General features: G+C 46.1%; 1 long non-coding RNA gene across 1 annotated transcript; it reads left to right on the top strand.

Moving 5' to 3' along the window:
• The first annotated feature begins 231 nt into the window (after positions 1-231).
• Positions 232-9,057, top strand: LOC142064137 (uncharacterized). The gene is made up of 3 exons (XR_012663009.1): positions 232-4,906; positions 6,521-6,743; positions 7,823-9,057. It is a non-coding gene; the product is annotated as an uncharacterized LOC142064137 (long non-coding RNA).
• The last annotated feature ends 6,343 nt before the right edge of the window (positions 9,058-15,400 follow it).

Raw genomic sequence — 15,400 nt, 5'->3', positions numbered from 1 at the left:
CCTTCCCAGACGCCAGGCCGTCGTAATGAGAAGGGACGCTGATTGGTCGAAAGTATCAGCGAGCGGGCGGATCCTCCAGCAGCACAGCCAATGAACACAGCTGATGGGCAGGCCATGCAGCCATTCAACACCTCCCTCTCCCTGAGGCTTCTGGGGGCGCCGGGCGGTTGCCATGGCAGCAGTGGGCCAGCGTGGCGGTGGGTCGGGTGGGCCGTCAGTCGCCGAGGCCGTCAGTCCCCGGGGTTGTCAGTCCCCGGGGCTGCCAGTCCCCGGGCCGCCGCTGCCACCCGCAGGACTTGGGGTCGGGCACACGGCGTCTCACTGCCCCGAGCGCTGACGGGCGCCCTGTGCCCCGTCTGCAGGGGTAGAACCGATCCCCCTCAGGTTCCAGAGGGGATGAGGCGTTACCGGGGCGGTGACAAGCGTGACGTCCGTACAACGGTTGCGTTGAAGCTGTATGAGTTACACCTGCGTCACCGCTGAAGCGCTGACCTCACCGGAGGGACCGCGACAACAGGGACGCCGGAGGAGGCGGGCGGGCGGCTCCCGCCACTTCTCGTCCAGCCCCGTGCAGATCCCAGGGGTGCCACTGGCGGCCCAGGGCTGGGGCCGTGGCTGTCGCCTGCTCCGCCTGAGGCCCAGGGGCCCGCTCAGCCTCTCAGAGCTGTTGGACGGGGGGAAATCTGTAGTTCATTTCCCTTCTTGTCCCATCACAGTACAAATGCAAGTGCTCCCGCTGCAGAACTCGCGTCACGTTGCTGCCCCTGTTTTGCTCCGTGCTTTGCTGAGCGCTGAAGGGTGTCCGTGAGTTTTGGCCTGTATGGTGTCATAGTGGGTCTCTTGGGTGGAAGTGGGAAAGCACATGAGCATTTCAGAGACTTCTCAAGGAGAGAAGTTTCGGAGGTTTCTCAAGGAGACAGATCTGCATCAGTTCACGTGAGGCTCAGCTTGTATTTTGAAGGTGTGTGGCTGTAAAAGCTAGAGATGTACTCCTTTAAAATGAAAGAAGAGGTAGAGGAACTACGTGAAAATAGACGTTGTTCTGGTGCTGCCCAGCGCGCAGGGGCCTCTCTGGTTCTGCATTACTGACGTACTGCACGACTTGCAGTTTGGAGGAGTTCGAGAGAGACATCTGAGTGACTACACTCCTCATCGCTAAAGTCTGGGAGCAAATGAAACGGATGAGAGATGGCTGTGAGGATATGACAACAGCGGGAAGGTGACAAAGGTTTACACAGAAGTTCAGGAAAGCAGTTTGGAAGTATTTGCTTGGCATTAGTGTCTGACCCAGAGGGCAGGGTCAGAACTGACCAGTCTTGAGTTACAGGATATATTCTGGCTATAACAATTCCAGTTTACTGCACATCACTTCCCTCTGTGGCAGACCCTTCTTTCCTTCACACAGTCCCTTCCCAAAAAATCTGCTTCCATCACAGAGAGGGACAAATAATTGGAATGACAGCTTTATTGCCATCTAAAATTGCTAAGAAATAACAAAAAAACACCCAGTAAACCAGTCACTTATTTTCCATAGCAGCTTTAACACCCAGAATATATGAACATGATGTTAACAGTATCATCTCTTGTAATTAGCCTCATTCATAAAGACACTCAGGCTTCTTCAGAAAAAGATGGTGCCGTAAATCATTGAAACTGTGTTTCCTTCAGATAATACATGAGCCTTTATTATTAACACACTTTTATTACCCTTTTGGGTGTACCTGCTGGATCTGTAAGAAGGCTTTTGCCACATCCCTGCTACTTCACCTTTTGTTCACATGAATGTCTACAGAATAAAGGCAGAATCCAAAATTCTGTGTTCCCTTTCCAGTAATCCTGGGTAAACAATTTCGTAGGTATATTACTAATACAGTGATGAAACTCAGCTAAATCCTGAGCCTCAGATGTTTTCTCCACAGGAAATTTACGAGACTAATAGTTTTCTTAAGTACGGTGGGATCCCCCACTGGATTATGGTAGGGAAAGACAAAGGTTACAGATAAAAAGCTTTTTCCTTCCACTGTCCACGTAACAAGAGATTTCCGAGTACTCATTTTCCTTCCCAACATAAACCCCCTCTGATGCTGCATAACATCACCTCAAACCACATGTGTTTAACAGGAGATAAAGACGAAGTCAGCCCAGTGTCTGTCAGCTATGGGAACAAGACAGGATATGGCAGGAGGTTATCCTAGTTTGTACAAAAATACCCTGCTCTGGTATGTTAATCAGGTCGGACAGCAGGATGAAATGGTGCATCCCTCACATATCTATTCATTACATCCCATACGTATCTATATGATAGTTGAAATGCCTAGAATAAAAACCTTGAAATTAGGTAATGTTTAAAGGAAATGTGTCAGATATAGTAATTTGAAAGTTCTCTGCAGTTCTTTGTGCAACTGAGCTCATAAAAAATGTCACTCAAGCTTGTGCATTAGCGCTATTCTTGTTAATCTCAAGGGTCTCCCTGTCATGATAACAAAAATCTAGAACTTTTCCTGATGTTCCCCAGAGTATTTGAGGGTCCCTGCTCTGCATGGGCTGTATTTTTGCAGGTAACAGACCCCATATACAGGTTACAATCGAACAATCCTTTGACCGTCCAGAGTCCTTCAGTCAGGTGAAGGGAACTGCAGACTGGAATGGCTGGGTCAAACCCACTGAAAAATGGACCAAAATCATACGTAGTCTGTGTTTCTACAGTGGTGTCGCCTTGACCCATATACAGGTCTAAACATCTTGCAGTGCTCTGGCCTGCATAAACTTTCAGGTTTTTGAGGTATCAGCATCATCTGTCTGACATAACCCTCCTAACTATTGGACTTCTGTAAAGTGCTTGGCTTTAAACAGTATTTATAGCTGTGCTTTGATTAGATCTCCCGAGCTTAAAGAATTACAGAGTTCTCTTTAGGGACAACTGCTTTTCCAGCTGTTTAGTTCAGGCTTTGGGATGAGCTCTATTCCACCATCCAGATTTTAAACTGTGCTTTGAGAACAGCTATTAAAGTCCTCCGTCTGTGAGGAAGTTAGTCATTAGATAATGGGCAAAATACTGCTACGCCTGAAACCACCAGTGGGTTTAGCGTTTAAATGGTCGGAGTTAATAGCTTCTACAAAGTCATGATGTTCTAGCAGGGCAGAACGTTCTCCCAAGTATAAATATCGTTAAGTCTATGGAGGTCCCAGATGACTTTCACTGAGGTCTGATCTAATCGTGTGCTGTTGGTACAGGGACTCCCTCACCACCAACATGCCAGGCCAACACGTGCTGCTCTGCTGTGACTCCCAGGGAAGCGCAGGTGACTGGTGCCAGCAGTGCGGCTCTTCTCTGCATACAGGCTGGCTTTACGCTCATAAGCCCCTGCAATTTGAGAGCAATAAAAATCAACCTAGTCCACACTCTTGAGTCTTCAAATATGTAAGCTTCTTTTCTCCACAGTCCTTTGCTCACGATTTTATAATTCTCATCTTCCCTTGACTACGTGCTCTGTGACTGCATTAGCACCTGCCTCTGCACTTCTTAGACTCTCTATTTTCCTATTGTGTCATGGATACGTGAGTCATCGTATTTGTGATCTGCTGAGCTGAGTGAGAGTCATAGTAGGGTTGTGCGCTTCAAGGCCATTAGTAACGCTGCTAAAACTTGCATAATGTATTCTTCTGTGTCTAAATCCCTGAGAGACTGAGTAACTGTTTTCTTTTTCACCCCAAGTGACTATGCAACTGGATGAGTCACTGCTGTTATGATAGAGGAATTGTAATCTTTGTGCCTTTCCAGTTTTGTTTGGCCAGAAATGTATTTTATAGGACACCTTTGTTCAATCTCCTCTAAATCCTTATATGTCACCAGAGACCTTTTCACTGACTTCAGTTCACTTCAGATCATGTGCTCTGGTCTGGAAACTGTGTTAGTTTAGGTTATTGGTAAAACAGATGGAGAGAAACATTCACCTTTATCCAATAACCTGGAATAATATTACCGAGCTGTTTCATCTCATTATTTATGGAAGTATTAGTGAAACTTAAATGTATTCAAAAGTATTTAAATAACATTAAATAAAAGCTTATTTAAAAAGAAGAAAAAAAAACCCAACCACCAAACCCCAAAACCAACAGAAACAAAGATATACTGGATGGAATATTTTGTACAAAGATCTGCAGTGACATCTGGGAATGAACCACAGAAGGGACTAGCAACAGATGGCTGGTAAAAAGGAGGAGGGAGTGAAGGGTGGCCTTTTGTGGTAGGTAGGCTTGGTATCCCTGCAAACAGCACGGGCTGCTCAGCCAGGGCCCTTTGTGGAGCAGGATCTGCCCCCGAAGGGGCTGGCACTGTTGGAGCAGCCTCAGCCCTGCTCTGACATGAGCTGGTAGTAACTGTCCCAGGAAGAGCCTTGCAGCCAGAGGCATCACTGGAGCTTGGCACCTTCCCCCATCCCCGCAGGCAAGACAGTGTCAGCGCAGAGCCAGGCACCAGCCCCTGCTCCGCCTGGCAATGCTGATCTAGGCTTGTTTTGATGCTAGAGCAGCTCTGGCTGTACAGAGCATCGAGGTTCCTGCTTTTAAGTAGCCACTTCACGAGTAGGTAGCCACAAAGCAAGCCAATCTTCTACTCAGGCATTGTCAAGCACCCTTACAAATGTTGCTGAGTTTATTGTTTCAAATGTTTTCATGATTTTTCCTTGCCTGATATGTTTTTTTTTTATTAAGCCAGGATTTATTTCCCCTGTCTCTGTGACCCCATCTCTCCCATGAGAGCCTGCGCTGAAATCCAGCTGGCCAGCCTTCTTGTATCAGTGATCACTGTGGCAGAACAGCTTCTAATGAAACAACAGTGGGAGGAAAAGTCAGGAATTTCTGGATTTAATCCTGCCTCAAGCAGTGACGAGTTGTGCGGCTTTAGGTGAGCCACAGGACTCTGTGAGTCAATACATAAAGTGAGAAAACCAGCATATCCCAGAGTCACAGCAGGCTCCGTTTGTTCATCTTTCCACACAGCATAAAATCAGATGAGTGCCTGACCCAATTTTTTCTTGTACTAAAAAGAGCAATACAGGATCACACTGGCCATGGTCAATTTTTTTTAGCTGGAGATTTCTTTTCTGCTCTTTTTCCATTGTCCCCCACACTGGTGCTGCTGCTTTCCAAGATGCTCTGAGGCTAGTGAAACAGTTTTTTCTCATAAATCTTTTAAATCATGTAAATCCTCCTGGACGTACCAGCTGACATTTTAGATGTGGTGTTTTGCACTTGTGCCAGGAAGCATTTAGCATGTTACAGTTGCTTATGTTGTTGGGTTTTTTTAAAGAAGGGAAAACGGTTCCTTCCTCTTGTGTCTCCAGCAGAGAGACTGTTTCTCCTTGAGGAAAGAGTTCACATGATCATATAGATGCGTCAGATCCCTTCCCTTCCCACATTTGATATTTGCTAAGTTGAATGATTGTTATTCCTAAGCCAGTAGCTGGGATGGTTGTGGGATTTAATGTCTCCAGAGTATTTTTTTCTTCTGTTCACAAGCTTTAACAAATGAAGTCTAAACATGAAATCCTTCAACTTAGACTCATTAACCAAACACTCTCAGCCACGTTATCTTCACAAATATTTCTCCCTGTTTGTTTGTTTAAAGCTGGCCAAGAGTTCCAGAAATACTTTTAAGATAACAAAAATGGGCATCCAGATCAGAAAGGAACTCTGTATTTAGAAACTCTGAAGTACTATTCAGAGGTGGCTGTGCTGTTAACTCTTTTCTGGTTGCTCTGAACCTCCATGGCATTGGAGGATGAGTCACAGCATTTTTCTTTGTATAAATGTTTTTCCCATCGTAGATGATTTAGAAAAATGTACCCTAAGGGAGTCTAGTAATACAATACCATCTGTAGTCCCAGCGTTGAGTCCAATAGGGTTGTCCGAGAGAGACTCAGTCAAGCGGTTTCCCGAAGGCAGTGCAGGACAAGAGCTGACAAGGCTCAGTATTCACTGCATCCACGTGCACTGGGGGCAAAACAGCCACAAGCTTGTTTCTAGAAGGGGAAGATCTGAGGGCTGAGTGTTGGTTTATCAGGAGACCTTACAAACCAGCTTCCTGCTGCAGAGCACCCTTGAGAACACTGAGCCTTTACTACAAATTCAGACACAGAGATTTTTAAAATGTATGCTGAGGGTGCCCTATTATTGCAAAACTGGGAGTGTCCATAGGAACCAAAAGCAGGGAACCTTGCTAAGCTTGACCTCTACAGGCATTTCAGTGGCAGAACCAGAGTGATTTCCCCCTAATATAAGTAATAATTCAGTTCTAAACTTGATGTCTTTGTGAGATAATGGCAGGAGGTTTTTTGCAGACTCTAAAGGATGGCTTACAACTTTTAATGAAAATGAGTGTTAGTATAACTGTATTTGTTACCATGTTTTTAGGGGATTGTGCAGAATCCAGTGCCATGACAGGCCCGCAATGCAGTTCTTGTGGATATTTTCTTTTCAGAGCTGTTTTTTTCCAAACATGTATTTAATATCATTACAGTCCTCAAACAATTTCATGCAAGATCCATCAAAGCAAAGCAGAAGCAGACATGCTGGTGCCCATGTATAGGTCAGAAGATTTCACTGAACTAACAGTGGTTTCTGGGCTGAGGAATAGTCCCTGCAAGAACACAGAAGCTGCAAGAACACAGTAAAATGAGGTGTCTCTTTTCTTTTCCCTACTTGGATGGGTTTAATCTCACTACCTTCAAGCTGCCTACAAGGTAAGTATCTATTCCATGGTAGTTATCGAGCTCTCTCTCTAGCCAATGAAGATGGACAGACAGGATGAATTGCTCTCTGATATCTGATCTACCACCGCTCCCTTAGTCCTGGCCTCTACTTACTGTCACAGGAACTTTGATGTCTTATTTTTAGATGAGTTTTTGATGTTTTAGAATGAAAGGCTGATTTTAGCCAGATACTAATTTCAGTGAAGAAAATAACATGCAAAACCTGATGCACGTTGGTCAACAAAATGTGCTGGGCAGTGGTAATCTTGACTCAATTATATGGCTGTAGGGTTGAAATTTAGTTAGCATTTTATGGTTAGGCACCAGCAGGTATTAAGATGTTGCTTAACTGAAGAGCCGTTATTTACAGCTAATAAAACTGATACCATGACACATTCCTTACGGCGTAGATGTGCTATCATATCTTGGCAACGGTAGCAGAAGGAATTATTCTGCCTGACTCGCAGTCTTGTCTTCATTGTAAAAGGAGAAATAATGAGGCTGTAATTACCCAGCTTGGAACTAAATGAACCCAACTGAAAATGCTGAATGATGAAAGATGACTCCTAACAGCTTCTCAAACTTAGCTTGTTTGGTTACCGTCACTGACAGTGCCAGTGTTGGCTCCTGGCTCTTGCTGGGCTGTACCCGTAGCCAGCAGGCACAGGTCAGTTGTTTGGACTGTGGTGGTGTCCCAGTTTGAAGTACCGTTGAACAAATAGCGGTAAATGCACCATAAGCCTTGCCAAAATGACCTGTTTACACGAGGAAGTCAGCATGCAGCAAATTATGATGAAATTCATAGCACACAAGCCCTTCCATATTAATTCTTGGGGTAAAGAAGAACCCTATCATGTAGTGGTTTACTCCAAATTAGTAATTACTTTGCAGGTGGGATCACACACTCATCCCTCCAACATTTCAATATAAAATCTATGAGGTTTCTCTAATTTTGCATCTTAACTTTAAACCAGTAGATTCAATGAGTCTTTTTTTTCCCTTTGTGCAAATAAAGATGGGAAAAGGGGGGGTCTGTTATTCTGTTAATTCTAATTCTCAGTTTCACACAGTTTCTTGTTAGCCACCAGTGCAGCAGTTAGCAGACTTACTTCCCAAATTGATTTAAACATCGAAAAGCTGGTGACCTTCTGCCTTCAGCACAGAAGCGGTGTCTGTTGTGGAACTGTTGGAGAGATGAGGATGAACTTTCTCTAGCAATGAAGAGGCATAAAGGAATGATTCTAGGTGTCCAGCTGACTACATTTTTGTTCAACTCATCCTTGAAGACTGATGAGAATTAATTGTGTTATTAATGAGATGTTACAGTGCCTGGAGACTTGGATAAATAATAACTAAACAGGCCTTTTAGTCAAAATAAAGACGATTTTCCCTCCTGGTTGCTCAGTTTGAGCCCTCGTTCCTGCAGGAAAGCAGGCAGCGCTGCTGTGGAGCACACATCTCTTGTCCAAACAGTGAGATGGCCTGCTGGTTGCCATAGCGATGAGAGAGCGGAGGCCATTTGGGGTAGCAATTCTACAACGCAAGCACCCGTTTGGTACAGCATCCCCTTGCTTAGCAGCTCAGCCAGCCACCTCCCAGAAACTACAGCTTGAGAAGGGCAGCCTGCAAAGCACCCATCTACAGAGTGGACCATTTTACAGATATTTAGCTGTTGTAGAGGTTGCTTCCTTGAACACGCCTTTGCAGGGTGGCCAACATATAGAAATATTTTGAAACATACAAATTATATTTTATGAAATATAGAAATATATGTTGAAATAATGGCATGACTGTTGCACTGATGGCTTAAAGCATACATGGCAGGTCACAAATACTGCAGCCATCTTTGCATGCAGGGAGGAGCTATTAGGCAGCATAGCAATTTGGGCAAAGGGTATTTTGGATTCTGACTGGCATTTATATCTCACTCAGTATCAGAGGGCAGGGAACCCAGACTCAAACACAGACCCAGACTTTTAGATCAAATATAAGTGAAACTTTCTGACCCAGGACAGCCTGAATGCTGGGTTTTTATTAAAGGCTCTTCTGCAAGACCTTGTATTAGACATCCAACTCAGCATTTTAAGGAGCTAAGGTCTTAACGTATGTCTTGAGGAAGCTGATGTCTATTTAAACACCATCGCTAGATTATTCTTGAGATGGATAATCTGAGTAAAGATACTTGATGCTTTATCAGGCAAGTTTTACAAAGCTGCAAACAATTACTTGAGAGATGTTTGTTATAAAAGGAAATTGTTGAATCAACAAAATGAGTGGCAACTGGGATCTGTATGAAAGCATTAAACTCTGCATCCAAAAATCTATAATCCTGCATAAAAGTGAAAGTTTTACATTTGTCCAAAAAACCCCAGCCCAGCTTTGGAAGATAGCAAGAACCCGAAGCAGATACAGTGAATTAAGGGATTAAGAGGAACCCTGTGAAAACTGGAAATGCTAGAATAACAATAAGGGAAGAGTAAAGCAGTAAATAAAATACATCTCAAGAGCAGTGGGGAGTGAGATTGGCCATTATTAGGTGAGGAAGGTCTGCTGGCAAGGACCCATGAGAGCATCGGGCTGTCCATCTGCTGCCAGTACCAGAGCGGGCAAGGTTAATGTTCTGGGCTGGGTGATAATCTGTCTCTGTAGTGGCCGTTTAGCCTTCTGTCCTTCCACTAGCCAACTGCCAAAAGGAGATGATAATACCTCTTTTCCTTTATTTTTGTCTGTCTTGGCTATTTAAAGGGTTAAGCTTTCTGAGGCCGGGACTATATCTACTACTCCAGTAGGGATGGAGCATGGGATCTCAGTCTCAGACACTAGTGTAACATCACCAGGATCACTTGAGAATTGATGGCTCTTCCTCCTGGCAAATCCTATGCCCTGCAGCATCCTGCATTCCTCCCAGGAGACAGCACCGTACTTTACCCACACAGTCTGTAAGGAACAACAGGGTTTTGTCAGTTCCTGTGTCCACCCCGGCGTGGCAGAGCCCTTCTTTGGGCCACTAGGGTGGCCCCATCACCTTTGCTTACCTCTCTGTGTCAGCCACTGCACACCGGGCAGTACCTGAAACTCAGGGCAGGTTCCCAGCATGGTGCTGGGAGCAGAGAGGTGTATGCAATGCCTGAGTGAAATGCTCCCAGGTCACTAGGCAAACCCTGTTTTTATTTCACGTACACTGTCAGCACAAACTGAATATTTTGTTCCCTGACCAGAACATGGAGCTCTTCCCACGGAGCACCCTGAACCCTGCTGCTTTCAGACCAAATCGAAGGGATACTGCACGTCCCCAGTCTTATGGCCTTGGGAGCAGCTAGAATAGATAAATGAGGGCATGAGATGGCACAGGACACAGGAACACCCTTATTGAGCTTATCCTGGCTACTAGAGTGGCCAGTGCTTCATGAGAGGTCATCTAGTTACATGTACCCCCTTAACGAGCCAACACAGAAAGCAGGGAATCATGCCAGGAGGTTAGGCTTCCTGACCGTAGGTAGAGAGTGAGTGTATATGGTGAAGCCTGAAGATTGCAGTCCTTTGACTCAACACAGAATATTAATAACCTGTGTTTTATCCCTCACCATTCCAAAACAGGAGAACTCCATTCAGAGTCCATGGAATAAAATAACGTGAAAGCCCATTTAGCTGAGAGCACAAGTCAGGATCAAAATATTTACAGGGCTTCTGCACATCTGCAGCAGGAATCCTTGTCTGGCTGCCAAACGCTGGGGAAAAATCATAACCGTTGCCTGGGTGGCTCTGGCATATATTATAAAGCCGACAGAGATGACTGTTTTCTTCTCATTTATTAGCATACCCCTTTGCTCTCCAGAAAGGAGAAGCACAATTGCCAACCCAGCCTGCTACTTGTTTTCCTCCAGCTACCCCGTCTAGCAGAAACAGAGGGACAAAGGGAAGGAGTACCTGTGTGTGGACCCTGGAGGATCTGCTGCTTCCCTGCCAGCAAGACCCAAGCAGTCTGTCGTGATCAACCTAAGCAATGCCTCTCCTGTTGCACCTTCTCATCCCAACAATCATTTTTAGCTCTTTCTGTATATCTGACTTGTCTTAGCAAGCAGAATGAACCTGTTTAATTAACATCCCTGAGCTGACAGAGCTATTGCTATTCACCCTGTGTCCCAAACAAGAAAGCTTTTGCCAGTGGGATGATTTTCTGGTGAAGCATGTGCTGGATATGTGACCTTTGTAGCTTTACACTGAAGAAGCTTCTGGATTCCTTTAGACAAACAAATCCCTTACCAAGCAGGATTTATGCTTGTTTTGTAGTCTTTGTGCAACCTGCCAGTTGCCGTGCTTTCTCCTATCAGCAGCAGGTAAAGTGCTTCTTATACAGAGGGTGTAAGGGAGTTTGTAATGGGCTTTGGGACCCTCTGGGTAGAAGGTGGCATAGGGCAGTGCTGTCACTGACAACCCTGGCTTGCCATGAGATCTGAGTCTGAGACCTGCTTGTATTTGTGGCAGCTGCAAAGAGGTAACCGTCAAGTAACTTATTTTGCAAGACCCTTTGGACAGAAGGAATTTTGCAGAAGAGGATTAGAGGGTGCATGTCCAAGATGGGCTGTCAGCAAAGGCTTTGAACCGGACTTCGGAGACTATTGAAAAAAGGTTCATTTCTTTTCCAAACTGAATACGTTCCCTAGGGAAAAATGAAAAAAGTAAGTTTGATCTGAGACTCCAACCTATCTAACTGGGAGAAGCCTTTTGGAGGTGTTTGGCTCAGTGGACAGAGGAGATAAGGTCCCTGGGGAGTAGTGGCTGGGAAGGGGGAAGGGACGAGCTTGTGGAGTGAAATTGCCCAGAAGCGAAGCATAGCCACTCACTTTGCAATGAAAAGCATTATCAACTCTGCACAGATTACTGGAGCTAAAAATAGCTCCAGCTCAAAGTAAATAGTTTTTTAAGTGTGCTCTGTCCTGCTGGCATGTTGGCCCCGCACCGAGCCACCATGCCAGCAGCCACAGTGCATGTCCCCGCGGTCCCAGCGCCAAGAGGGACTCCCTGCCGCCAGGCTCAACTCTTAGCCCCTGCCTGCTCATAGAGGTGACCCTGGATGGGGGTTTTCTCATGAGTTTAGCCTCATTACAAGCTTTTTTTGTGTTTCACTTGTTGATGAACCTTTCTGGATGAGCAACTTCTATAAAAACAAAATGCGTCTGAACGCCAAGTAATTCATTCAGACATCCCGACACCCAATCTCTCTTCCCTAATCAACAGCAAACTGTGTCCTTTCTTTGACAGCAAAAAGAGTAGCTTGTCACTAAAGCTGCTTTTACATGTTGGTTTTTCTTCTTCTCATGAATCTCTGAGTGCAAGCTGTTATCTGATGACTTAAGACATCCACACTTTCCTTAGGGAGCCCAGCAGACTGTTGAAATTCCTGCTGCGTTTTTTTGATCAAAAGTTTATTTAAAGTATTTATTTTGAGGGAGGAAGTCTGGAAAAAAATCAGGTTGTCACATTTTTTCCATGCGTATCTTGTGCCATTCCACATTTCCTTGCAATCTTGGTGACATCAAGCAACACAGAGAGCTCAATGCCTGGGAAATGCAGTGGGAAGCTGCTTGTACGTGAGGAGGCTTCATGCTACATCAGAGAGCTGTCAGGGTGCTGCTCTAACACCAGCAGCACGAGCTTCTGAGGGAAGTGAGGCTCATGCTGCAAAAACATTCAGGTCAGAGGTAGGTCAGATCCTTCTGAAATGACAGCTTGTCCCCTTGGGCTTCAGAATTTCCTGGAGGGTCCTTTGTGCTGATGGTTTTTCTCGCTGGAGCAGGCAGTGCGCAATCCAGCACTGCAGCGCTGCTCCAGGGGTGGGTTTCTTTATGATAGCACCCTTGGGGATACTCTCACGTCATTTTGACACTTGCCCTGCAAGATCACTCTGGCTTTGTCCCTCCTCCAGCTAAAGGTTGACAGCCAACCCATGGGACAGCTTCTTGCTCTTCCCAGAGCAGTGCTCCCTCTCATCCTGTACTGCACCAAAGCAGTGGGGGTGGCACTCACAGCACGGGCTGCAGGGCATTGTAGGACCATCCTTTCCCTGGGGTGCTGCTCTCCGCATCCCACTCTGTTATGCAGAGTTAGAATATCTCTGCAGTTCTCTGCAGTCCAGCTGCATGCTCAACACCAGCAGCAGCCACCAGAGCGGAGCCAAACCTCCTGGTGTCTGGAGCGGCAATGTCAGGAACACCAGTCCTAGAACATACAGGACAGCACAGTCCTGTAAAGCAGCTGGATGCAAGAGGCAGCAAAAACCTCACCAAAGTCAAGTGTGTCAGTCAAGTAGAAGCCCTAGAAGAGTACAGACAGTCATTAAAGCCTGATTGTGGCTGCAGCTGATTCAGTCGGCTCAAGGCTGTAATACCATCCATCATGTGGAGCATGCCATGCCAGGCAGCTGTAATGTCTTCTCATTATGGCGAGATGGGAACTGCATTTATTCATAGCCCACACCTCCGGGTGAATGTCTTATGGTGTACGAAGCAATGGGACAAGAGATGATGAACTTGAGAATTAGCTAGAAGTTAAGGTGGATTTCCAGAGAAAAGAAAAATGCCAACTTCCATTTAAAAATAGGAGGAAAAAACACATTGAAAGCCATGCATTTTTATCCTAATATGTTAAGATTTCAGGCAAACTTTTTGGCACTCAGGAGTTTTTTTTCCCCTGTGAAAAAGGGGATATGTTCCCCAGAACATCACAAAATGCATTTTTCTACTTAAAAAGAGTTTTGATGGAAAATGTTTGACCAGTCCTTGTAGGGCATAGTCTTGGAAGAGGAGATCACTGTAAGGATGTGTGAGCGTGTGCAGGAAAGGATGGCTGCTTTCCGGGGTTGTTCCCAGGGTCAGACACACAGGATTGGGAGGTTTGGGTATGACAAATAGTTAGGACACATCTCATTTTAAAAGTACAGATCATATACTAAGCTCCCAGCTTTCTGAAGTGCTTTGTTATTACCATTGCTATATATTGCATCTATTGTCACGGTGTTGGCCACAGGCTGTCAAGAAGATGTCTGGGTTGCCTGTGCAGCATTTGCATCCTTACCAGATTTGGCCTTCAAACCCCACAGTCCAAGCATTAGTGTAAAGCTGTATCCTTCTGGATCACTTTCAAACATGAGCTGGAGTAAAGAGAACACTGCAACCTTGGCCAGGCCAGCATAGCCATCTCCTGACTGCACAGCGTGGCAGTGCCCTCCTCCCTCCATTGCATCTCATGAAGACAGGCAGGGCGTTGTGGTAATCCGTTACTTTCAGGTAAGTAGTAACGTGTGACTCAAAAGCACTGTAGAGAGATGACTTTCTGCCAAGTGGTAGATCTCAGGAAATCAAACTAACTTCCCAGGGCTGCTATTGAAATCAAACTGACTTGAATCAGGAGGCAGAGCTACACGAGGTCAGTTTGGGGATGCACTGAGCATGGGTATGTTTTGCTTTATTGAGGTCTGTTCCCCTTCCTCTGTGCCTCAGTATTGTCATCAGGGTGCTTCCTGCACTGCCTGCTGCTTTTGTTGGTATTTTTATCTCTTCCTGCGTGCGATGGCAGGGGTGTGGGTATCTATCACGGCAAATGGCAAGTTTTTGGGTGCGCACCAACAGATTCTGGATGGAGGTGGCAGTGCTGGCGGAGGTGGAACAGGTCCGGCTGCACAGCTGGTGCTGGGGTGAGAGGAGAGGCTGGTGCTCCTCGCTGGTACTGAGTGGCTCTGGGGCCCATCTGTCACGGGAGAGCTGCAGGATGGCAGAGACACTGTTTCTGCATCTGTCTGGTGCTCAGCAAGATGGCAGGTTGGGAGAGCCAAATCTTCCTGCTCACACTACCCACTCTGCACGCAACCTGAAATAAAAACTCATCTAGCTCAAGCGGGGACTGGATCTGGTCTTTGGCAAACGCCCTTCGTGCTCTCCAGTTGAGTCATGCCACTTTTTCTCCCCCTTACAAGGCTGAGGACTGGAGCATCCTTACAGCAGGGATGGAGTGAGTCTTTCACTCTCTCAACAAAGCAACTGGCACTAAAAGGGCCTGCTCCAGTCTGGGCATTCAGGTAGGAGTAGGCAGCAATATCTACACCCTTGTGTGCTCACACACCTTCCCACCATGCTGGTAGGGCTTTGCAAGAGTGTGGGCCAGGAGGAAGGCTGGAGACCTGGCACGGCAACCCGCTTGTTCCTTTGGCTCCAACCACCCGGTGGTGTCTCCAAGGCTGATATGACACAGGGAGGTGATGCCACCCAGAGGGATATTCCCGGGCCCCTGTGGTCACAAGAACAGCCAAAACTTCCCCTGCTCATGGAGTGGCCCTGAGCTCACCGCGAGCTCCCAGGCTGCGCTTCACAGCAGGGTGGATACAAAGGTATGCTTAATATGCGGTATTGCCTTGCCCCAGTCATCTTCCCCCCTTATCTCTGGCTGCTGCCACCAGCTCTGCATTTCACCCCTAAATAAGGCTGGCACCCTGGGGCAGATGAGCTGAAGCACACTTAGATTTTACCCCCTGGGAATCTGTGGAGAAAAAGGCAATCTAAAAAAATGTGAGGCTGTTTTTTTTTCCCTGAGAGGCACTTCCTCTGGTAAAATACCTCAGGCTGCATGGGGTGTGATAGTGCTTTTGGATAGGC

The sequence above is a fragment of the Phalacrocorax aristotelis genome, chromosome 13 (assembly GCF_949628215.1).
Source record: "Phalacrocorax aristotelis chromosome 13, bGulAri2.1, whole genome shotgun sequence".
Lineage (NCBI taxonomy): Eukaryota > Metazoa > Chordata > Aves > Suliformes > Phalacrocoracidae > Phalacrocorax > Phalacrocorax aristotelis.
The sequence above is the reverse complement of the archived record's forward strand: the minus strand, read 5'-3'. Positions and strand labels throughout refer to the sequence as shown.